The 25,943-nt window shown below is 38.4% G+C and overlaps 1 protein-coding gene across 5 annotated transcripts in view; it reads left to right on the top strand.

Annotated features, from left to right (window-relative positions):
* The window catches only part of PCDH15 (protocadherin related 15), a 1,549,353-nt gene that overhangs the window by 333,914 nt on the left and 1,189,496 nt on the right, over positions 1-25,943 (top strand). The window lies entirely within an intron of this gene.

Below are 25,943 nucleotides of genomic sequence, written 5' to 3' on the forward strand. Positions count from 1 at the left end.
CCCTATGTGGGGCTAAACTCAGGAGCCGTGAAATCATGACCTGAGAGGAAGTTGGACGCTTAATTGACTGAGCCACCCAGGCTCAAATTACTCTTAAAATGAAAAATGAACTTCTTAATTTTATTAGGGGCCATAGAATGTGGAAGAAAAATTTTGTTATAAATGAGAAAAAGTGTATGTTTAATATATATCTTATGACACCAATGGCCTTTGCTTTTTATAAACTTAGATATCATTAGGTAAATAAAGTATAATATTATTTAACATTTATTTTTTCCAATTGTAGTTGTTTTTCATTTTAGCTGTTGACTCATTTGTGTTTAGCGTTCACTAATGTGTTTAAAATCAACCATTCTCATAATCCTGATGGTTCAAATTATATTTAGTCTGTAAAAAAAGAAGTAACATTTTTATGACCAGTTACCTGTTGCAACTAGCAAAATGTTAGAAAATAATTTTATTGATGAAACTCACACTTGGATTTATAGATTATATTTCATTATATATAAAATACTCCTTGTTGAAAACTATAAAAAATAATTCAAACTCTGCTTTTAAAGTTATGATGTTATAGCTTTATAGGGTTTTCTCTCCTGGGGAAATGTTCAAGGTGAAAACTGAAAGAAAAGTGTGAACAGATTTCTAACCATTAACAATAAGGGGCACCTGGATGGCTCGGTCAGTTGAGCATCATACTCTTGATTTCTGCTCATGATATGATCCCAGGGTCAAAGGATCTAGCCCTGTGTCAGACTCGATGCTGATCTTGGAACCTGCTTAGGATTCTCTCTCTTCTTCTGTCCCTCCCCCTGCTGCGCATGCTCACTTGCGCGCGAGCGCTCTCTCTCAAATTAAATAAAAAGTGTATATATATATATTTATACTTATATATACATATACATATGTACATATGTATATATACATATACATATATATACTTATACAATATACTTATATTTATATAAAAAGTGTATATACTTTTATATATATATATACTTTTTATTTAATGGTTAGCTTTTTGTGTATATATATATATATATATATATATATACACACACACACACACACACACACACATATATATACACAAAAAGCTAACCATTAACAATAGCATCGTATAGTTTCTATTCTTGTATTTCTTTTTAAATTTAATGTATATTTTGAATACAGTGAAATACTCCAGCTGTAAGTGTACCATTCGATCGGTTTTCATAACTGCATCACATCACCCGTGTGGCCACATCACACGTGCCACTAGCAGGGTATGGAACGTTGCCATTTCAATACTCTCTTCTTGCCAAGCAACAACTGTTGTGATTTTTGCCCAAACTGGAATGACATATAAATGGAAACATGCAGATTATCCTCATTCGGGCCTGAATTATGTACCCAGCATGTCTTTGAGGCCCACTTATCTTGCCGCATTTATCAGTCATGCCCGCTTTCCTGTAACTGTGCTGTTCCCAGTGTATCAGCGGGTCACGTTCCCGTGCTCATGGGCTTTCTGTTTTTTCCAGCTCGAGACTATTACAAATATTGCTCATGGACATTCATGATTAAGTCTTTAGGTGGTAATTCTTTTCCCATTACTCTTACTGTTTTGTTCTAAGGAAAATATATGTTTAAATTTATGAAAATTGTCACTACTCCAAAGTGGTGGTACCATTTTACATTCCCATCTGGAGTATATGAGAGTCCAGGTTGCTGCATATGTCTGCCAACAAATTTATTGGGTCAGTTTTTTAAATTGTAGCCATTCTCATGGTTGTGCAGTGTAGTGACTGCGGTTTTAATTTTCACGCCCCTGATGACTAAAAACGTTGACCACCTTTTTATGTGATTATTGATCATTAATGTATATTGTTTTATGAAGTGCCTGTTAGTGCACAGCCCATTTTTAATTGTTCTTCTTTTTATTATTATTATTATTATTTTTTAATTTTTATTTATTTTTGAGATAGAGAAAGAGCATGAATAGGGGAGGGTCAGAGAGAGGGAGACACAGAATCTGAAGCAGGCTCTGAGCTGTCAGCACAGAGCCCGACGTGGGGCTTGAACTCACGGACCGTGAGATCATGACCTGAGCCGAAGTCGGACACTTATCCTACTGAGCCACCCAGGCGCCCCTTCTTTTTTATTGATTTGAATGGATTGCATACATGCACTAAGCGTGTTTTCTCCCAGTGTGCGGGAGATTATCAGAGTTTCAAACTTGGTCCTTATGCACAGTTTCCTTCTTGCACGTACCTGCAAATTTTAACGTGGAGCCCCAGTTCCTACCTTCTCAATTTCCCTAGCTTCCTCCCCTCTGGTTTATTTCAACACCCTCTCCCACGTCCCTGTCTGGAAAGAACGTCCAGGAAGAAGGTTAGGGCGATGATGTAGCACATCCCACTTGTTTCTTTTTTCTGAGTATCCATGATAAGTGCTATTACTACCATTTGTCTAACATTGGAAAGTCATCATTTAGTACTTTTTTTTCATTGTCTTATAGTTGCTTATGGCAAACAGGCTAGTCTGGTATGAGTTTCTCCCTAATGCCTAAAAGCAGGAATTTCCTTTTGTTATTATACTGATATTTTTGAATAAATTAATCTCAAAAGTAATTACATGAAGAGATGAATTGAGTCAGTATTTTGAGAGAGTCCTATTTACTTCAAAATATACATGTTGTTCAAGTGCAGATTTAGTTAAATATTGATTCAGAATGTTTTCGTGTCTTAATACTTGGGAATTCACCAGAATTAGCATGAAATCTATTTCAGGCATCACCAAATCATAGGGAAAAATTAACATGCTATAGAGTCTAGAAACCTGTAGTATGAATAAAAATTTTAAAAATTCCAAATCATCTTTTATGTTGTCCTGTTACTTTGACAGAAATATGCTACTAATTTCATAAGAGGATATCAATTGATTTGTTGATTCTCTGATAGAACGATTTGCCAGTATAATTTACTTTATCATTTAAGAAAATGTTTTTAAGTTTGTTTATTTCGAAAGAGAGAGAGAATCCCAAGCAGCCTTTACACTGTAAGCACAGAGCCAGAGACAGGGCTCTGTTCAGTGAACCATGAGATCATGAACTGAACTGAAATCAAGAGTTGTACACTTAACTGACTGAGCCACCCAGGCGCCCCCAAATATATTTTAAAGGTAGGTTTTGTGACTCTGAAAGAGAGTCATGATTTTAAGTAATCTCATAGTTTATTAAAGTAAGTTGATATCATAATTTGAATGCTTGGTATATAAAGTGTATGAGGGCTTCCTTGATTCATATTTATCGTGGAACAGATCTTCAGTTTTGAATATTTTGTAATTAGAACTGTTACTTGAATTTTCTGTATAGAAAATATTTTTAAAATAAAAATTAAAATCATTGATTTTCTACAGGTAATTAAGGGGATACAGGGGCAGATTATAAGTACATTATTCTAATCATATTATTGCTTTATGGTCATAGTTGTATTTTAATACAAGGCCTTATTTGGAGACCATTGAGCCCAAAGAATTTTAAAATAACACAATAGATGCTTTTTAAAAGAGATTTTCTCTTAGAGATTTTCTTTCTGGACTTTTTTCTCTTCTAGCTCAGAAGGATGATTTTTAATTACTATTTAAAATGCTGTGTGTATTATCTTATAAGTATAACAAGTGCATAGCAATACATATGTACAGTTGCTCCTTTGGGATAATTGCTTATTTGTAGTTTTTGTACCCGTGATAAATTACTTAGAATATTTATACATTATATGTTATAAACACAATATGAATTTAATAGAAAGTGGCGGGCCTGGGTGACTCAGTCAGTTAAGCGTCTGACTCTCAATTTCGGCTCAGGTCATCATCTGACAGTTCGTGAGTTCAAGCCCTACATCCGGCTCTGTGCTGAGCCTGCTTTGGGTTCTCTCTCTCTCCGCTGCTCCCCTGCTTATGCTCTGTCTCTCTCTCTCTCTCTCTCTCTCTCTCTCTGTCTCTCTCTCTCTCTCAATATAAATTAACTTTGGAAAAATTAAAGGAAAGCTTTTATAACAATTGGTTGTGATCCTCTCATTTATTATAAAATATACAGAATTCAGAGTAAATTTTTTTGGCTGTTATGTAATATTTTTGATACTTTTTGTATTTATAATTTACATATCTCTGATCTTTTATTTATTAGCATTCATTTATCTTCTTTAGTGAAAGATACCAACTCAAATATTTTGATAGGTGGTAAACTCTGAAGCTTTTTGACAGACAACTTAATACAAGTCTTGTTCTACTAAAAGTCTTGTAAATTACCATTAGGCTGCCACTGAGAACCCAGACTCTCCCGTTTTGGCTTTGCTGTTTTTGGTGTGTGGCTCTCTTCCTCAGACTCACAAGGTAGCTTCTGCACCACAGAATTTTACCTGTGAATTGTACACAGGTACAAAAGGCAAAATCTTGATGCCAGGAAGATGAGCCCATCTCTGAGTAAAATAACCACTAACATCCAAGGGAGTTCTGCCTAGAACCTATTACCAGGTGAGCCTTTTGGCTCAACTTGTGCAGGCAAGTTGAGGTTATCAGAGCTGTTAACCAAGTAAATGTCATTAGCAAAAATAGTTCATGAATAAGTTAAAACGGCATAGTAGATAGTCATTGGAAAGTCGAAATGCCTGCCATAGAGAGCCAAAGAAGAACATACCTGCTGTGTTCCCGGGGTCAGTTGGTTACACAGAGAAATGCTGAGTTAGATGTTTTATTTAAGTTGTTAAGGGAAATGGAGAAGATATTCCTGTTTATAGTTTTATAATCTATAGCTACTCTATATTTCTACTTCATCTTTGGTCAGTATGTTTTTGTTCTGTTTCTTTCATTAAAAAATGTTTATTTACTTATTTTGAGAGAGAGAGAACGTACAACTTGGGGAGGGGCAGAGACAGAGGGAGGGAGAGAATCCCAAGCAGGTTCTGCGTTGAGCCCTTTGCGGGATTCACGAACCGTGAGACCATGACCTTAGCTGAAACCAAGAGTCAGATACTTAACTGACTGAGCGACCCAGGTGTCACTCTGTTTCTTTCCATTTTGCAATCTGATGATAGGGCGGCTTATAGTCTTAGAATTTGCAAGACTACATACTTAACTGGATTATTATTTTTTAAAGACAGTTGATTTCTTATAAACCTCATGTGTACACCTCAGTGATTTATCTTATAAACTATGAAAACTGTATTTTCTGTTCCATAGTTAGACAGTTATTGCTATTTTGGCTATTTTTTTTCTGGAATAGTATGTATATTGACAACTTATTTAACCAGATTATGGATACAACTGTTAAGTGATGGAAATATCTCCAATAACAAATGATGTCATTTGTTTCCAGAACATGGGACGGTTTGAGTCCCCCTTGGCAAAGGTATGTATTTTCCTGTCTTTAGAGGTTGGAGAGAGATTCTAACCCCAATATTTATGGGCCTACATACAGTCCTATCACAGTTAAAGAACACACTGGAAGAACCAATATGCGATTTCATATTGATCGTTGTCCTTGAACACTGTCAAAGGGATATGTAATCACCTGCAATACTTTTTGTTTTCTTCATCCCATTTTTCTTCTGTTCATCATACAGATCCCAACCACTTTATTCAACATCCCTGAGGAAAGTTCTTTGCGAGTCCTCTCCTGCTTACCTCAGAGATCCCCTTTCTCTTTCCTCCTGAGTCTCCATCTGCTCATCTGAATATCCAGTGAACCCTGGTACTCCTCCGAGCAGTTGGTGGCAGATGGTGTGGGGGCGCTGGGATTAGAGAATAAGGGACGAAATCATGCAAATCTAAATATGCTTTCTGTGCCCTGCAGAGGAAATAAGCTAGGAAGGGTCAGATGTTAAAATATCCTCCCGTATTATAATTTGTTCAAGGTCAGTTATTTACAGACTTCCACAAAGAGATGTCTTCTGTTTATATATGCCATTTAAAAATAAGGTTGCTGTAGTGATAATCCAAATGAATATCTTTCTTTTGTCCCTTCTCCTTATCAAGAACTGCTCTAATTTTTCTCACACAGCTCCAGATATGCTTTTGGGGAAAGAAATACTGAGTTTGTTACGTCTTTTTATAAAACTTGGAGTACTGTAATGAATGCCCACATTAAAAGTTAGTTAAGCAATATATTAAAAATGAACACTGGCAAATGAAAATAAGTTTGAGGCAAGTAACTATATACCCATCTTTGTGAGAGGAATATCAACAACCTCTCACAGATTAGAATCTTGTTATATTTGTTTTGGGATCTTCCAAAAAACGATGACTGATTTTAATCATTGACAATAGCAACAGGTCTTATGGTCTGCACGACATGCTCTTACTCCCAAACCTAGTTTGGCTCTGACCCTCTTCCCCAACAACATCATCCAAGGAGACGAACCGTATCTGCATCAATCTTGTGTTTTTTTTTCCCCCTAAATTCTTTTCCTCTATCAGGTAAGATTATCATTAGATATGCCTGCAGATGAATAAATGCATCTCCACCTTAAACTTAGCCCCTCCTAGGATGACTTTGGTCATTTATAGATCAATACTTTTTGTTCCCTTCATTTTTTTTTCTTTTAATGTTTATTATTGAGAGACAGAGAGAGAGACAAAGCATAAGCATGGGAGGGGCAGGGACAGGAGGAGACACAGAATCTGAAGCAGGCTCCAGGCTCCGAGCTGTCAGCACAGAGGCCGACGCAGGGCTCAAACTCACAAACTGTGAGATCATGACCTGAGCCGAAGTCAGATTCTCAATTGACTGAGCCACCCAGGCGCCCCCCTTCATTTCTGTAATAGATAGCACAATACTTAGAAGGATGGACAGCAGGTGGAATGGGGATGAATCAGTAAGTAGGCTCCAAGGTAAATATAAAGAGACAAAGATGATAGCTTTGCTGGTGGTTCTCTTTACATTCATTGCCTTGGGCTATAGTCACAGTGAGGATTTGCATGCAGTGGTCTCCTTGTCATAACTCTTACAAATCCATCCTGCCATCTCTCATGTGTAGCACGAGGTTTTACTCTTATGTGCGAAGAATAAAACCTCTGAATACAATAAAAGTCAGAATGTGGCCTTCTTGAATAATTGCTTTCCTGTGCAATGCTGTTAAACTGGATTTGTTGTCCACAAAAGACATGTCCTGAAAAAATATTAGGGGGGTATAAAGAGGATAGACCTTTTGCTATGAGGAGCAGTTCCTCCCGTAAGCTGAATATAACTCTTCCAATGAGCTTAGATTTGCTCAAAGGCACTTCCTTTTTGCAATTTGCACAACCATTTATTTTTCTCCCTTAATGTTGAATGATTTACAAAAAAAGAAAAATTAACGTAGGGGATTAACAGGGTGTATTTATTCCATTATTTTATTTTCAGAATCTATATTAAAATACAGAAAGCATTTTACTGTCTTCTGCTGAAACAGCTTTATGTACTTTGTGCATGGAAGAGTTGTCCACAGAAACTCTCTAGTGGAGGATCTGAAAAAAAGAAATGGAATGGGGGTGGAGAGAGAGGGGGGGAAAAAAGGATAGGCAGATGAATAGATAGATGGATGAAAACTGGTGTTATTATATATGCATTCTTTCTGTGTCCCCACTCCCATTTTGTTCTCTGAAGAGAGTGACTATGGAATTTTATATCTGAATACTCATTATCTAGTCACTAATATGAGCACAAGAAACGTTTAGCAACTAAGTAAGAAAGTGTGACAAAAAATGAACTACCCATTTTCTGCAGAGCCATTAGGGGAAATCTATTCCTCTCTTACCCAAACTATTTCAGCAATTCCCTGTTTTCCTTGCTTTCACTTTTAATCTATATTATTTTTGCCATATATCAGTCAAAATGGTTCTTTTAAAACAAAAACATAAAATTATACCCTGGCCCTGCTCTCAGCCTTGATAGCAATTGATACTCACTTGCAGGGCATTGAAAGCATTCTATTGTAAAAAGAGAAATCAAACAAGGCAGAGTACATACCTAGCGCTATTGGGATTTCTGCTTCAAGAATGATGGAGTAGACACACTTTTCCCTGTTCTTTCCACTAAGCTCAACTAAAACCATTAGGATTGTACATAAAATGATAATAAGATACTGAAAAAAGGAGGGAAAACTACAGATAATCTAGTGCTCTCAGAACCCAAGGAAGAGCACCATGATGAATTTCCGCATTTACCTTTTATATTCCAGATGTGAATTCCACGTCTGAGATAAAAGAAACCAACTCATAAACACCAACAAGTACAGGTGAGAGAAACAAACAAAATGTTGCTCTCTCTGGCCAAAAGAAGAGGAAAGAGACAGCTTTTAGACAGGAATCACTCTACTTCAGCCAGAGTCACAGAAAAACCTCTGACCTCATCACCATAAATGCCAGCAAGGGCTAACTAAGGACTCTAGAATTCCAAATTCTCCAAGGTGTCATAGGGGTTTGTCATAGTCATGCAAACCCCGCCAGCCCCAGTAGGTACACACATGCATGGGCACACACATATAGACATGCACACACATAAGTGTGTTATCTGGGAAGGCAGAGAAAGAAGCTGGACCTTCATCCCCCCTCAGTAGTAACAGGGCACCATTTCTATTCTTTCCCCCTGCTTTCTGGGTAGTGTCAGAGGAAGACTGGGGAACTAAGACTCTCACCATACTCAGCAATAATGATGTCACTGTCTCCAAGTGTTAGTGGATTTCACCTTGTGAGCTATAATGACACACCCCTCTCAACTCAGTGGTATAAGCAGAGACCTAATAGGGAGATGGAACTTGGACCCTTACCCAGCTTTAATGAAAAACCCTGCTCCCTTTGGTAAAGGTCACTGAATGGGGATGGCTAACCCTACTTGGCAATAATGAGGCAGCCCGTTTTACCTGTTGGAGGAGTATCAAGGGAAACCAGCTAAACAAAAGGTTTGAAATGATCCAGAGTCTCCTAACCTAATACCTACAATGTCCAGGTTTCAATTGAACATCTTTTGTTGTATTAAGAATGAGGAAAACCTCATCTTTAATTAAGAGGACAATCAAGAGATATCAACACCAAGATCGCGGAGATGGTAGAGTTATCTGACATAGATTTTAAAGTAGCCATTGTAAAAATGCTTCAACAAGCAATAATAAACATGCTTGAAACAAATGAAACATTAAAATGTCTCAGTAAAGAAATAGAAGATGTAAAGTTGAGCAAAGTAGAAAGTTTATAGCTGGAAAATATAATAACCAAAATTCAAATGAAACAGAAACAATGAACCTGAGTAGGTAGGTTCAACAGTGCAATGGAGACAGTGGAAAGAATTCATGAACTTGAAGGTAAAACAATAGAAATTACTCAGTCTGAACAAAAATAAATAACTGGAAACAAAACAAATAATACAATGAACAGGCTGTCAAAGAAATGAGAGACTATAACAAAAGATTTCATTTTGTGTCATTGGAGTCCCAGAGGGAGAAGAAAAGAAGGGAAGTCTTAAAAAAATACTTGAGGGGCACCTGAGTGGCTCAGCCAGTTGAGTATCTGACTCTTGATTTCGACTCAGGTAATGATCTCATGGTTCATGAGTTCGAGCCCTGTGTTCGGCTCTGTGCTGACATGTGGAGCCTGCTTGGGATTCTCTCTCTCTCTCCATCTCCCTCTGCTCTTCCCTGGCTTGTGTGAGGGCTCCCTCTCAGTAAATAAATTAAAAAATATATACTTCAGTAAATAATAGCTGAAAATTTCCCAAATTTGGCAGAAGACAAACTTAAAATTTAGAGAGTTTGGGGCGCCTGGGTGGCACAGTCGGTTAAGCGTCCGACTTCAGCCCGGTCACGATCTCGCGGTCCGTGAGTTCAAGCCCCGCGTCGGGCTCTGGGCTGATGGCTCAGAGCCTGGAGCCTGTTTCCGATTCTGTGTCTCCCTCTCTCTCTGCCCCTCCCCCGTTCATGCTCTGTCTCTCTCTGTCCCCCCAAAAAAATAAATAAACGTTGAAAAAAAAATTTAGAGAGCTTAATAACATTACAAGAGGATAAATCCAAAGAAATCCATACCAAGACACATTTTAGACAAAAGTCTGAAAGTTAAAGACTATGGACATGAAAATACATCTATATATTTTTGTTTGTTTTTGTTTTATTTTAACACAACATAGGAAATATCAGTTTATTATTCAGAAAACTTTAGGCTCCTAATTCCCAATAAAAATTCCCTATTTTTAGGCTGTCCTTTAAATTCCTCCAATGTGACCCTAATTTTGTTTTCTAACTTTTGGTCACAAACTGGAAGTCCCTGCTCTCCCTCTCTGATATTGGTCTTGCATTCTATCTTAAGCATGCCCGTTACTTAACATTCAGCCCCAAATAAACAAAAATGATATGTAAGTCATCATGACCTCTCATAATTACCTATTTTATCCTAATTCTGCATATCCCTAACTTCTTCATTGTCTTCCCTCTTCCAAAACCTGATGGTGATTATTGGCAGTAGCGTTCTCTTGGATCTGACATGCCTTTTTTCTACTTGCAATGCCAATTACCTAATCTCAGGCTGTTGAGATGTTGCCTTTCCATACAATTTCAAATTAAATGTCATGTATACACTGTTAGATGATTGGTCCTGTGGATACTTATAAATACTTTGCCCTTTCTGTATAGGAATCATCATATGCTATTTGACTTTAGTCATTATTTGTAATTCTCTTTTACAGCTTCTAAGTTTAACAAGCAAAATTTGCATGTACTTTTTTTTCAAGTTTATTTATTTATTTTGAGTGAGGGCATAAGTTGGGTAGGGGCAGAGAGATTGATGAAGAGAGAGCATTCCAAGCATGTTCCGTGTTGTCAGCGCAGAGGCTCTGACATGGGGCTCAATCCCATGACTAATGAGATGATGCCCTGAGCTGAGATGAAGAATCAAACACTCAACCGACAGAACCACCCAGGCACCCCTATTGTACTTCTCTACCTACAGTCCATACTACCTCTGACATGGTTCCTTGCACTAAATCTTCCAATAAATTCCTTGTACTATCTAAATATTCTAATAAATGCTTAGCAGATTTCTTAAAGACTTAATAACACACCACTCACTGCCAAAGCAGTTATTTTCCTATTTCAAAATCATATCCGTATTTAATTTCTCATTGTGTGTGGCTAGTCTCTATGATTAATCCTCAACTGTGTGCATATGGGAACCCTTTATTATATTTCATGTTCCTCACAGCATATTGCAAGGTAAAATGCTATTAATTAGCAAACATGGGCAGAAGTCTTCTCAAGGTATGAGGAATTTATTTCTATGAAAATAATTAGTTTTCAGTAGTTGAAAGGTATTGAAGTACGGTGTGATGACCTTACATGTTCTGACCTATAGCAACATTGTTATAGACACTTCTGGAAATGATTTCTTTCTAGTCATAAGTTTATCCAGTTCTAGTCACAGATTCCATTTGAGATATCAGTGTTTTCATGCACAGTGAATAGAACAGGTTCATAAATACTTTAAATTAAGTACCATATTCCATTCTTTTTCTACACCCAGTCAGCATTTTTTTTACATATATGGTTTTAATCCAGCTGAACTAACATTTAGCAGATGTCTACAGCATTTGACTTATTATTATTATTATTCCCGCCTTTTGATTCCCTTCACCCATTTCCTCTACCTCCCCTACCCCAACTTTTACCAAGCACAGGTTTATGGGAAACAGCTGCAGAGGTTTGACAGGAACATCTGCAGCACTAAATGCATATGTTATAAATACAGAAAGTCACAAACCAACAATCTAAGTGCTTTCCTCAAGAATGTAAAATAAATAAATCACAATATCTAAAAGAAGCACAAGGAAGGAAATAATGTAAAGAGTAAAAGTTACTAAAATTGGAAAGAGAAAATTAACAAAAACAACAGGTCCTTTGAAAATATCAACAAAATTGACAAGTCTTTATAGCAAGATTGGAAAAGAAAAAAATATATAAATTAGCCGTTTCAGAAACAAAGAAGGGAGGACCACCACGGATCTTCCAGACATTAAAAAGGTAGTAAGGGAATAATACAAACTACATAAATTTTACAAACTAGGTGAAATAGGCCAATTCCTCAGAGAACACAAACTACCACAATTTATCCACAGGGAATTACTTTCCACAGGGAATTAAATTACTTTACTAGCCCTATACCTCTTAAGGAAACTAAATTCATAAATAAAAATTAACTCCCACCCCGCAAAAACATCTTTGTGTCCAGATTGTTTCACTGGAGATTTCTACCTAATTAAGGAAGAATTAACACCAATTGTCTAAAGACTCTCCCAGAAAATAGAAGAGGAAGGAACAGTCTCATTTCATTTAATGAATCTCGCATTACTCTGATACTAAAGCAAGGTGAAGACAGTACAGACAAAGAAAACTACAGACAGTATATCTCATAAATACACAAAAATTCTTAATGTTTTATATCGTGGATGAAAGCCTGGTTCAACAGTCAAAAACCAATCCAAGTAATCTGTTACATAACCAGACTAAAGAAGAAGCATCGTGTGATAATATCAACTGATGCAGGGGAAAAAAATGACAAAATTCACATCAATTTATGAGAAAAATCAGAAAAATAGGAATAGAGGGGAATATGTGCAACATGAGGAAGATCATCTGCAGGAACCCTACAGCCAGCACTGTGCTCGATGATGGAGTGAGAGAGGCATTTCGTATGAAAGCATACACAGATGACAAGAGCGTGAGAAGATGTTCAACACTGCTATCCACTAGGGAAATGCAAACTAAAATGACAATGAAATAGTTCCATGTACTTATTAGAATAGATATCTCTATGTCTACAGATCTATATCTATCATCCATCCATCCATCTGTCATTCCATCCATACATACATACATTTGTCAGTCTGTTGCTCCATCTATCCATTTGTCCATCCATCCATCCATCCATCCATCCATTCATCCATCCATCCATCCATCCATCCATCCATCCATCTATCTTTCCCTGATGAGAATATTGAACAATATAGCCACTCTGGGTAATAGTTTGACAGTTTTTGAAAACAGACACAAACAAAAAACATGAAACCTGCAATGATATTATGACTCATCAGTAATTTCACTCTCGGACATTTATCTGAGGTAAATGAAAACTCACATTCGTGCAAAAGCCTGGACGTGGATGTTTATAGAAGTTCTGTTCATAACACCTAAAGCTAAAAACAACACAGATGTTCAGCAACAAGTGAGTGGTTACAAAAGCTGTGATGTAGCCAGACCAAGGAAGGGATCCTACTCTGCAGGAAAAAGAGCGAGCTGTTGACAGGCACAACCCGGGTGAAACTCCAGAGAATTATGCTAAGTGAAAATACAATCTCACAAGGTTGGATACAGTAGGATTCCATTTAAACATTCTTTAAAAAGGGATGCCTGGGTAGTTCAGTCGTTTAAGTGTCCAACTTCGGCTCGGATCACGATCTCACAGTTCATGTGTTTGAGCCCTGCTTTGAGCTCTGTCCTGACAGCTCAGAGCCTGGAGCTTACTTTGCATTCTGTGTGTCTCTCTCTTTCTCTGCCCCTCTCCCCTTGCACTGTGTGTCTCTCTCACTTTCTCAAAAATAAAAATGAAAAAAAAAAAACCTTGAAATGATGAAATTAGAGCACTTGAGAGAAGATTTGTATTTGCCAGTGAGGAGTGGGGGTGAGATCAGAGCAGATAAAGCCATAAAAGAGCAAGATGCAGGATCTCTGTGGGGACAGAGATGTCCCTTATCTTGAATGTATCAATGTCAATATCGTGGTTTTGTTCTTGTACTTGGGGTTTGCAAGAAGTTACCATTTGAGAAAAGTAGGTAAAGGCACGCGGGATATCCCTGTATTAGACCTTACAACTGAATACCTAGCTGAGATTTAGGATTTATCTGTAAATGTAAGTTTATCTCAAATCGAAAAGTTTTAACAGGAAAGTTGAATGATAAAATGACTGCTCTCTCTGTCCTACGTGGACACAGTCATGTTTGGATACGATGCCGGGATCACTGCAGCATGTATACATCAGAGGGAACCGTCAAAGGGCAAAGCCAAGAGGCGTGGGCTGTGGGGAAGGTGGGATGAGCCACTGAACTGAGTCACCCTTGCAGCCACTCCTGTCTCTATCCTGCCTCTGGCTATGATACAGGTATTTGATTTTGTTTTTAAAAAAGAGGAAGAGGAAGAAAGAAAAAAAAAATATTATTGGAACATACATGAAATTGCCAAAGTAAAAGGCTATCAATGCCAACTGTTAGTGGCATGTAAAAAGTACAGCCAGTTTTGAAAATTACTTGGTGTGTGTGTGTGTGTATACACACACACATATATATGTATATATATACACACATATATATGTACGTATATACATATATACATATATACATACATATATGTATATACATATATATGTATATATATACATACAGATATGTGTGTATACATATGTATACATCCATATGTATGTATATATATGTATGTATATATATACGTATATACATATTTATGTGTGTATATATACATATATAAACATATACATGTGTATATATATATGTGTGTGTGTGTGTATATATATATATATATATATATATATATATATATATATATATACACACACATTTAAATGTACTACAATATGACCTAGAAATGATACTTCTGTTAATTTACCCAAGACAGATTAAAAACATATTCACACAGGCTTCCAGTTATGGGATGAATGGTCACAGGGATAAAAGGTACGGCACAGGGACTATAATCAGTGATACCTGAATAGTGGAACATGGTGACAGTAGCTATACCTATGGTGTGTCAATGAAAAATGAACAAACCTTTTAGAATCAAAACAATGAAAGGGAAGAGAGTTCTATTCCAACTCAAGTTAAGACAGTTGCTGAGGATACACAATCTTCCCAAAGGGAAGAGTGTTCTGGGGAAAGAGCGTTTGGTGCCGTGCTATATATGTTTTTGCAGAGAGTTACAAATCATCATGACAAGGGACATTCCAGAAAGTTAGAGACATTATCTTATGTTTTTAGTACATGCAGGGCTGTATGACTTAAATCTTATGGGAACCAGGAAAGTTTCTTTTTCTGGCCTTGTGTTCAGAATGCTCCTTTTTTGGTTATTGTTTTATTAGTATTAAATTATTCACTTATTTTAACAAAACAGACATGCAATGTGTGTTGGGACAGAAATGGAGCCCATGCTTTGAAGTTTTACCAAGTCATTCTGACCTTGGTAAATGTTAACGTATAGTTTCCCTAGTTGCCCAGGAGCAAAGCCCACAAACATTAAAAGTCAAAAATTTCCTTTATCAGGTGGACATGAAATAATGTATAGACTTGTCAAATCATTGTGTTACACACCCACAACTAATGTAATATTGTGTGTCAACTATACTTCAATAATAGTACTAATACGTATACACACACACAGATTTGTGTGTACATTTTCATAGCTGCTTTGTTCATAATAATCTCAAAATTTAGGCAATCCAGATGCCCACCAATAGGTGAATAAATACACAGATGTATCTGTACAATAGAATATTATTCTGCAGTAAATAGTAAGCAAATGACCAGCACACATAGCACTATAGATAGATCTTGACAACATTGTGCTGGGTTAAAAAAGACAATCACAGAAAGGACATTCTGTGTGATTCCATGTATATAAATTCTGGAAACTACAAATTATCTATAATGACAGAAAGTGGATAACTGGTTCCCTGCAGGAGCTCTCTGCAGACAACTTTTGGGATAATGAAAGTATTCTATATCTCAGTGTTGTCACTAAGATACACACACACACACACACACACACACACACATATGGCAGGTAATTGTGTGTGTGTGTGTGTGTGTGTGTGTATGAGGTATGTGTGTGTGTGTGTGTGTGTGTGTGTGTGTGTGTATATATATATATATAATATATATATATATATGGTGTGTGTGTGTGTGCATATACATGTCAGAATTCTTCAAATTTCACACCTTAAATGAGTGTGGTATATTGTACTTTAGTGCTTTAATGCTTCCATGAAACTTACCTTAAAGACTCTTTGGAAGTCCTGGAAGGGATAATTCTAGACTGGCCTCTAGAATCTGCCAGATCACATCTACTGAGCTGGCCGACCGAGGGAGTTGCGGTATCATTAGTCATTAGGGAAATACAAACTTCCCCATGTGTTGGGGCTACAGTGGTCACAGTCAGAAGGTAGTCACTGGGCTTATTTAGTCCAATAATATATTTCTGTATTTGCAAGTCAGGGAAGAGAAGGCTGCTTCATGCTTGGCAATTACTTCTCAACACCCACAAAGGTTGTGGTTGGATAGGTAGAAAACTCAGTCTCCAGGTATGAGATGCATGGGTAAAATGCAAGATACCTCGTAACATTTGAGTTTAATATAAGCAGCGAATACTTTGTTTAGGGTAGATAATTACCAAGTTTTGCTATAAATGTACTTAACATTAAAAAACATTATTTATCTGACTCAAGTATAACTGAGTTTCCCATATGTTTATTGGCTAAATTTGCTAACCCGCTCCCAGGTGAGGCTGGCACCATCTACAAGCAACAACACCCATCCTTATTTCCAAACCTCAGCTCTCAGGTAGGTGCATCCAACTGGGAAAACATTGTTTGTATACAGTCTTAGCTGCAAGGCAGGATAATGGCAAGAGGGAAGTGATGGTTTCCCAGGCTTTGCATCATAATACAGCACAATAGAAGTCTGTTGGAATGGTGCTGAGGAAAACTAGGCAACTACTGTGCCCCACCCCTACCCCCAAACCAAATGCTTCTTGCCCCTTAGAATAAAACCCTAAACTCCCTCAGGCCTGAAGGCTGATGAGGGAGTTTGAAGGCTGCAGAAGCCCTCAGTCACTTCCTTTATGACAACCCCACCCAACCCAGCAAGCCCATTGTCCTTGCTGCTGTCTTTGAACCTGGAAAGCTTGCTTCTCACTCAGTGTATATGCTTGGTATCTTCTCAGTGAGTAACATTCATTATTTTCTCATTTCCGGCACCTAAAACCACATTTGACCTGTGTAAGCTAATTAATACATTCTTGTTGATTGAGTGAATGAATCTATTTTCCTTTCATATTCCTTAGAAATTATTTCTCATTAATGCCTTAGCTATTCTCAGGGTCACTGAACCCATTAATTGTAAATTTTAATTTAAAAGTGTCTTTGGGTATTTGAGAATATATTTCAAAAAGAAGCAAAGTTTTATTTAGTTTGATTTTGTTAATTTTCACGTTTTCCAGAAGACTTTGGAGAATTAAATGTAGCAATTACCAGGGTTAAATAAGCCCAAGTCATGTATTACTTCTTACAAATATGGTCAAAGCTTCAAGATGATGGATTTTATTTATTCAATCCTAGTAACATTTTTCTACTATGTGAAAGGCTTTGTAGAACTTCATGAGGGAGGTCAGTCGCTGACCATCTTCTCCAATTTTGATATTAAATACTTACCTGTTTATTTTAGCTTGTATAAGACTTCCCATAAAGTAGATGTGACTGACCAAATTGGTTATGGTTTTGCTTGAAGCATTATAGTTTTTTACAGTGTTTTGTCTTTTGATTGAAATATTTGTAATTTACTGTGGGTGTTGGAGGTTTTTCATAAAATTGGGCTTGGAGAAATTAACTGAAGCACTCAGTTATAAACAAGTTAAATTCCTCTTAAAATTTTAAGTCGGAAAGCCAACTAGGGACTCATTTATCTTCCTTCCTTAACTCCTTGATTTGTCATATATCCAACTCAATCTGGCCTAGTCACGTACTCAACTACCTATTTTGTATGCTAGACAGCATATCTTCTTCAATATTCCTTTTCCTCTGGACACAAAATGGCATCCTCATTCTTCAGAGACTTGTCATTTCTCAATGTCCGCTGCTACGAGTATTTTCATTGTCAATACTGCAAGAGGTTTGGGGGCTCTTAAAAATGTATTCTCCTTGAAAATGAAAGCACCTTTTTACATCCTAAGATTGGAAAGAAGCTTGGTGTTAGTTCATTCCCTTGAACATAAAAGAAAGCATTTGCTAGCGAATGCAGTTTCTCGCCCCAAATCACATAGCTGGTTAGTAGCAGGCTTAGGGTTTTTGAACTACAGCCTGCTGGTCTTTCTGCCACATCAGAATGATGCTAATTTATTACATTTACAGAAATGCACTTACTTTTTATGATAGAATTATGATTTCTGTATTGCTGTGATTGATTGCTCTGTGGTTGTTACTAATTTAAAGGCCCACATAGGACATTTATGAAGAGCAATTTTCTTGTTACTTCATTATTATGCATTCTGCGTCCTGGTACGGTCATCTGTGCAGAAGGTATGGACTCCCCTATACCAGATTTTGTTCAGATTTTGAGATGCACCACAGGCTCCCAAGGGCAGGCCACCAAGAAGATCAAAAATGGCTTGAGAGGGCTTTCATTGTGCTCAGGGCAGAGGCGGCGATGACCCACACCTGCATGTGGGCCAGCGCTCCCTGGCTGGAACCCACCACCAGCTCCGAAGGAAAGAGGCTCCTAGCTCCTTTCTCTTCTTGCCCAGATAGAAGGCAGAATGCTAGAGGGGTAGCGCTGGAAAGTGGCCATCAGTGACGCATCAGAAATGAACTCATGTCCTTTATTATACCTCTGATTATTTCTTTATAATTATTAAGTATCATGGTACTAGATTTTCAGCCTTTAATATAACAATATTTAAGTAACACATATTTTCATAATGCGATACCAAATTCAAAAGTAAATTAGTAGGCTACCAAGGATGAAACTCAGGGGTTGTTCAATGTTAGTTGTCTTTTCAAAATAACTGTTATTGGTTGTTTCATGTGACACAGGTTGTTACAAATACCTTATATTTAAGGAAAGTTTAATTTTTAAATCTTTGAACCTATCTGTTGTCAACTTTAGCTAATAGTTTATCTATATTTTGAAATACTTTATTCTCAGAACGCTATAATGATGACATCAAGTAATATTAAAAATTCAATCTCCATATCAAAATGACAATTTTAAAATTTGTATATTTCCAAAAAATGATACACCTGATGACCTAATTTCTGAAATATCTGGGCCCACCTACTAACTGGAAAATTAGCCAATTAAATGAAATCTATTTGATAATTTTTTTGGAAAATCATTTTTTTCCTTCTCTTAAATGTACCACTATCACTTCCTCACTGTGGAGTTTTTAACATCGAATACTAAAAACCCAGCAAACGTAGAGAATCTCCACATTATCAGATTTCTCTTTGACCTGTAAAGGCACTTCTGTGAAACCGTGTCTTTGCCGAGTTCTACAAGGATCTTCAGGATCTGGCTCTTGCGCATTAATTAGGATAATTCACACTGAGGACCTCTGTCCCATGACCTTGTTTCACCTGGGAGATGTGAACTAGCTAGTGTGTTGCTCACAACAGCCCAAGGATCAGGGCTTTTACTCTCACCACCTTGCATGTGGGGGGGGCGGGTATCAGCCACTTGGACGTGGTGGTTTTCCCAGCATGCTGCTGCTAAAGAAGCTGGGCTCTCATTCCAAGTGGTTCCGGCTGCAGGGGCTGTGCTCTGAGCTAACGGCACCAGTCCGCATGGCCGACCCGCTCACTTGTGCCGCTCCCGGTGAGTCCAGCCACGGCGGCTTCTTTGTTCTTTCTTCAGTATTTCTATCAGCTTGGTGTTGGACTCTTTGTTTCCCTACTCCTGAAACATAGACTGGCTCATTCAGACCCTTTCAGAATTTTCAAATTGCCCAGGTCCCTTGACCATCTCCCTAACAGAGCACACACCTGCATGCACATCCTCCCAGTCACTGTCCACCTTTCCAATACTGCTTATTTCAGTGGTTCCCAACCCTCACCTGCAGCCAAATCCTCTGAGCAGGTATGTAAGATGACACATACATGCAGAGTCAACCTCAGAGATGACAAATTAATTCATTTAGGAAGGTGACTGGGCAGAGAGAATATTTTAAAAGTTACCAGTAATTCCAGTATGCAGCCAGGGATGTACCTTGCATTTATTGTATATCCTATAACATGGCATATTTGTTTGTTTCTTAATTTTTTTTAACATTTATTCAGTTTTTGAGAGAGAGAGTGTGTGAGTGGAGGAGGGGCAGAGAGGGAAACACAGAATCTGAAGCAGGCTCCAGGCCCTAACTCATGAACAGTAGATCATGACCTGGCCGAAGGTGGATGTGTAACCAACTGAGCCATCCAGGTGCCCATGGTATATTTATTTGTATAGTACATCTATTTCCTCAACTGGCGTATAGAGTCTAGGTGTACAAGATCACTCGCTTTTGTGTTACCAGTGCCTGGATCCAAGCAGGGTGCATAAATACCTGTTAAATGAATGAATGAATATTTGTTGAATAAATAAACAAGCTTGGTGTGCAAGAAAGTAAACCAGAGCACCATTAGTGTAAGGTTGCCATCAAAAATGTCAGACATGAGGATATCACGAAGGGACAGTCTAACTTGGGGAAACGGGTGGAATTTTTTGTGGGGCTTTAGTAGGAAGGAAGCCATCAAAATAAGCTCATTTAGTTGGGGGGCAGGGGAGGGATAGGCAAGGACTGTTCTCAGAAAAGGGTGTGTGTGCAGATCTGTGGCCTTCGAGTGGTGAGCTTGGATTTTATTAGGGGAGAGGAGAGATGAGAGCTCTAGAAGCTAGTCATGGGTAAGAGAGGTTGGGGTTAGGGAAAGAGCCGAGGTGACCAGGGTATGTGGAGGTCACCATCCGGAGTTCTCAGCCCTCATTGTCTCTCACAGTCCCTCTTCTTGGTCATGAGGGAAACAGAGTCTCATGTGACCTCCGTGTTAGTTTGTTCAGTTCTCTACATCCGAACCGCTCGTGTGTTTTAACAGATGACTCTTTTTGGTCTCCTGCTTCTGCACATCTTAAAAGCGAGACATTGGATGCATTTGTTCTAGACTGTCTTTGCCAGGATGTTGGTATAGCAGATAGCCAAGGAAGAAAGTACTGTCACCTTTTGGAGCAAAGAATGGCATGCTTCCTGTCCATTTATAAAAAATCGGGGTGCTCTAATCTCAGGTTTCCTCTTCTGTAATGGAACTGTTAACTGCGCAAGTATCCATCTGATTGCATCTGTCTTGATCCCTGAGGACTTGGGGCAAGGGGAAGTAACTGAAGTATGCTGATAAGCAGACTACTGCTGCTGGTTTGAGTAATGGACTGTCCTTTCTTCCTGACCTGGGAGTGTTTTCTGTGTTCTCAGCCATCATTCATGACACTGTGACAGGCTAATTTGTAAGCTTGCAAGTAGGGTGAAGTCTCATTCCCTTCAACATTCTTGAGAGTCTTGGTTGTAGTCTTGGACTCTTTAGTGATGGCTACCATCGCAGCTTCCCATGGAGTCCGACTTTGTAATTGAATTTAAATCATTTATCAATTGAGTGGCTGCACAGACACATTTACAATTCTGTAGGGAACACAGAGGTGAGAGGAGACCCAAGTAAGGCAAGAGGGAGTCCCAAAGAAGTGTAGGGCACTCGTGAGGTTTCCCTCTTTTGAGAGAGGAAGAAAATAGCAGTTTAAGGCATTGCAATGAAAGATAGATGTATGTGTGAGTGAAAAGAGAAGTAATTTCATAGGAGGCCATGTTAGAAGCATAGAAATTGTAGATGTGTTCAGTCAAAAGTGAAGTCTAACCCACATGAGGGACTTGGTTTTAAAAAGAGAGCCTGAGGATTAAATACACAGAGATCTCACCTGGCTTCGTGGTTTCCACGACATTTACCACTGCTGGCAAACATATAGGGTAGGCTTATTGTAGGATCGAGTGAGAGACAGAGACCCATAAGCACTGGGTCTGTGATGTCCTCTGTGCTGTTGAGTTAGAATCCCTAAAGCTTATCCCAATCTTTAATACACAAACAGAAAGAATGGTGGACTGTATTTAGGGAGTCCAAGTATATGGAGTTGGGGAAGTGTTGAAAGGGACAGCTTGAACTTCAGAAGACAACTTGAGTGCATCTGTGAAGGTATACACATGACAGCTTTAGTCAGATCATAAAAAGTGTCACCCAGTTTGAAGAAGTTAGGAATTCAGTGTCCTATGAGACCAAGAAATCCACTAAGTTGTTCTGTGGTCATTGGCTGGGGAGAGTCATGAATAATAGTCTCCAACCTTTGAGGAAAGAGAAGCTTTCATTTTATGTGATATCATGGAATGTAGATGGGCCTGATAAAATTTAAAATTCATCTTTCGAGATTCAGCATGCTTTGGGTGTTAATGCTGTCAGCAAATAGAGGGAATCAAGCCTGCAAGTTACTCAGTCTGGAGAATATGATGGAAAATGTTTGTAGTAGAAACCCTAACAGTATGGCTTTGGATAAACCCTGACAGTGTGGCTTTACTTTTTGTAACACAAGTACCTGATATCAGCTTTGATTGCTGAGGCATCCACTTCAAAGAGGCATCTGATTCATAGACAGCTGTACAAATAAACACAAGGACAGCCACAGGACTAGATTAAGAGCCAGGCTGCACCTGCCTCAGGTCTCTCAGCCTTCTGCTTTGTTCTAGAGATCTTAGTTGATTTCAACAACTGACCATTTGGGCTGCTTGTTTTTTCTCTTCATGAGTTTTAAATTCCCACTTGTACGTTTTAAATAAAAGCAGAAGCAGAACCCCAGCTCCATGCCCCCTCTCCACATCTGGCTGTGCAGTCCCAAGTATATGTAATTTCCAGGGCTTGTAAGTAATAAACATTTCACCCCAAATTATCCTAGTGGTTGTTGCTGAGGACACCTTACAATCATAGTAAGAAGTACAAGGGCTGATCTAGTAACAACATTGGTTACGGGCAGATTGAGACCAGCAGAAAACAATCACCCACATACTGTGTAAGATTGGAGTCCTAAATGAATTGAATGTTTCCAAGGTTATGTTACATAATTTGAAGAAGTAAGAGGGTATTTCTGTAAAACCTTGGGGCATAACTGTCCAGTTGATTTTCTCAGCTAAGTACAAGTAGATCACGTAGTATGGAGAACATCTTGATCTGCCACTGTAAGTAAGCACCTGTGGGGATGAAGAAAGGATATGATTAGGTGGAGGGATTGCAGGGAAATGAGGACAGTCAGTCTTCTCAATGGGCCTTAAATCTTGCACAAAATGGTAGCCGTGACAGTTTGTCTTTTTGATGGGTAGAACAAGGATATTTTAGTCAACAGGAGATGATGAATCCGTTTTGAAAATATGTGGATATGGTGGCCACAGTCCTGTAAGAGACTCATTTTTCTTTGGTTTTGAGATAATTATGGTAAGGGCAGATCCTGCTGAATTGGTTCAGCTTCTAGGATGTGTCCAAACTCTTAAATATATTTGGCACACGGTCAATAGGGAGGAAATTCAAGATCCAAAATGTTGAGAAGGGGAAGCATCAGGTAGTGGTTAATTAATCTGTGCCATCATTGAATTATAGACCAGTGAGTCCCTTCTGGGAGTTCCAGAAACTCCACATTTAATGGTGTTATCCCATTAACAAGGTGGATCTTGTCTCAGTTAATTTCCCAGAATGGAATAGCCATGATGGAAAACAACCATGATGGAAAAGCATGTGAAGAGTGAGAGTGTTGACTAGTGCCAAGAAAACAGAAAGCAGCTAAGACAGAGACATCAAAGAGACTTTGAAATGCCTACCATTTAATTTTTTTTGGTTTCTTCTATGCCCAAAGGAGGAAGGCATGGTAGAAAGATGTTAAGCTTTATGGTAGAGAATGTGGCCCCAGTACCCACTAGAAATGGAAATTTGTTTTTGCAATTGCATGACTATGTCTCCCTTTTATATTTAGGGCAATTGTGGGAAAACTATAGTGGATAGGTTTATTTGGAGGAATGCTATGTTATATAAATTTTGTCTTTTGTGTTTTAGATTATACCTTTGCTAACCAAAATAGGATAGGTATTTTTCTAATGTTCCTTTTATTTCCAATATCAGCAAGTATCTGTGTTTAAACATATTGTTATTGTTTGTCTTGAACTTAACTGTTTGTTTCATCTGAAGAGCTATTTATTTCATCAGTAATTTTTCTTATTTCTGAGTCAAAGTGTCTTCCATTTCCTCAGCAAGGTCTTATAATTCAGAGTCATCAGTTGGCTATTTTATATTTTACTTTCTAACTAAATCTGTCACTCCACATTTAGGGCCACTAATAAAGAAGGAAGATAGGACAGGTGTGGTATGTTTTTCTGTATCAAGAACTGAATAATTTTGGAAGGTGTTAGGCAGTGACCGAAATTGTGGATGGAGTCATTCCTTTTCCTGTTTACAGGATTGGGTTCTTCACCAATCAGTGTTCAAGAGGGTCTTCCAGATAGCTTCTAAGGAATCCTGTCCTACTTTGACACTCTTTCATCGTGCACCTCTCACCTTGACCAACGTTTGTAGCTAACGAGATCATCAGCTGTTTATCACCTCTACCTACCTTACAGACTTTAGGAGGGGATGTTGTCAAGTAAGAAGGATGTACTTAGAAAGGGGTAGAAGGAGGAAAAAGAGGAAGATCTTGTGACGGTACAAGAGGAGAAATGGCAGACTAGTAGAAAAGAGGGGGTCAAGGTATAGGGAGGTCACAATGGAAGTCAATCCAGAGTTGTGTCAGGAAAGGAAAGAGATATTTGGCTCTTCTACATTGAGGTAAAGATGACTATGTTTAGAATATAGGGGCTTCACTAGAACCTGTCTTCCTTTGCCCAAAAGTCTGGGTCAATGGAGAAATACTCCACCTTAATAAAGACAGAGCCTCCAAGCATATTGTATGAACTGAGACTTGGCTCCCTCTGCTGGGTAAAGAATACCTTCTAGCCAAGGTACCAGTCTAAGTTAAGAAGAACAGGAAATGCATGGTGGGATATGGAAATTGCCTATCAATGTAACGTTTTAACAAGCTGCAGAAGCACAGGTTGTAGCTTCATTAACTATGGTGATGCTCATCTTCCATTCCCTCCATGTCATTCTATTAAAGATGAGGTTTTAATTTTCAAGGGTGGAATGAGATATGATCAAGCTGGAGATTTTGTCTTCTCTGTGGGGGACATAGATTTTTTTATCCCGAAGAAAAGAAAGGTGGCCAACACTGGCCAGCTTCTGTCTGAGCCTCCAGGTAGACTTCATGACCTTTTCAACCCTGCTCAGGAGGTTTATCTGTATACCCTCTGTCTTCCCCTTGTATTAGAAATTGGAAAGAAGACTTTGCAGGTGAACAGAGGAAGGGAGTAGATGTGGCTGGGTATTTTGAATTGTGTACCTCCATGGGGAAGGCTGGCACACATCCCTCAAGCTAATGTCCTAACTTTCTATGTTCTGTGTGTTCTGGGATTCCAGTAACAATTACTTTTCATAACTTAGGTGTAGTGATGATGTATTACATTAGTTCTTGTGGGTTCCTCTACCTTGCCTAACATATATACTTTTATTTTTTTTAATGTTTTATTTATTTTTGAGACAGAGACAGAGCATGAACGGGGGAGGGTCAGAGAGAGAGGGAGACACAGACTCTGAAGCAGGCTCCACGCTCTGAGTTGTCAGCACAGAGCCTGACGCGGGGCTAGAACTCACGGACCGTGAGATCATGACCTGAGCCAAAGTCAGACGCTTAACCGACTGAGCCACCCAGGCGCCTCAATATACTTTTAAATCACCTCATTAAAATATTTTTTAAAGTATACGAATCTGATTTTGGCATCTGTTTCCTACTAAGAAATTGGCTGGTACTCTGAGTCGCTGGTCTACCTATGCCTAAAGTTAGTGCAGGCAGTCACTTCTAGAGGCTGAGATCATTTGAGCCAATAATTACCTTTCTTAGGTAAGGCATTCTTGTTTGTCTTCTCTGTTGGGGACACAGATTTTTTTTCATCCATGTTGTGTCACATGCAAACCGGGAGTCCTAATCA

Source organism: Felis catus, chromosome D2 (genome assembly GCF_018350175.1).
Source record: "Felis catus isolate Fca126 chromosome D2, F.catus_Fca126_mat1.0, whole genome shotgun sequence".
NCBI classification, from domain to species: domain Eukaryota; kingdom Metazoa; phylum Chordata; class Mammalia; order Carnivora; family Felidae; genus Felis; species Felis catus.